This window comes from Sinocyclocheilus anshuiensis, unplaced genomic scaffold (genome assembly GCF_001515605.1).
Source record: "Sinocyclocheilus anshuiensis isolate Anshui unplaced genomic scaffold, SAMN03320099.WGS_v1.1 scaffold676, whole genome shotgun sequence".
Taxonomy (NCBI): domain Eukaryota; kingdom Metazoa; phylum Chordata; class Actinopteri; order Cypriniformes; family Cyprinidae; genus Sinocyclocheilus; species Sinocyclocheilus anshuiensis.
The window spans coordinates 215,031-215,778 of record NW_015558579.1 but is presented as its reverse complement, the minus strand read 5'-3'; the positions used below and the strand labels follow the sequence as shown (position 1 = coordinate 215,778).

General features: G+C 29.8%; 1 protein-coding gene across 1 annotated transcript in view; it reads left to right on the top strand.

The window, feature by feature from the left end:
• The window catches only part of LOC107679816 (membrane-bound O-acyltransferase domain-containing protein 2), a 60,178-nt gene that overhangs the window by 53,482 nt on the left and 5,948 nt on the right, over positions 1-748 (top strand).

Sequence of the window (748 nt, the reverse complement as noted above, 5' to 3'; positions counted from 1 at the left end):
CATCAGCCATTACTCCAGTCTTCAGTGTCACATGATCCTTCAGAAATCATTATAATATGCTGATTTATTATCAGTATTGAAACTCTTGTTTGGAACTTATTTGGATTTTTTTTTGGAACCTGTGATTCTTTGAATAAAAAGTTAAATAAATAGCATTTATTCAAAATAGAATTATTTTCTAACAATAAAAGTCTTTACTATCACTTTTTATCCATTTAACAGGTCCTTGCGGAATAAAAGTCTTAATTTCTTACAACTAAAAAGAAAGAAAATATTTACTGACCCCAAACCTTTGAATAGTAGTGTACAGTATATTGTAACACAAAATTACAATTTGGAATAAACACTGTTCTTTTTAACTTTTGATTTATCAAAGAATCCTGGAAAAAGTATCAAAGGTCCCAAAAAATACTAAGTAGCACAACAGTTTCCAACATTGATTTCTGAAGGATCATGTGACACTGTAGACTGGAGTAATAATGCTGAAAATTCAGCTTTGCTTCACAGGAATAAATTATTTTTTAAAGTATATTAAAAAAAGACATGTGACCCTGGAACACAAAACCAGTCATAAGGGTCAATTTTTTGAAATACGTCATCTGAACGCTGCATAAATAAGCTTTCCATTGATGTATGGTTTGTTAGGATTTGACAATATTTGGCTGAGATACAACTATGTGAAAATCTGGAATCTGAGGGTGCAAAAAAATCTAAATATTGAGAAAATCACCTTTAAAGTTGTCCAAAT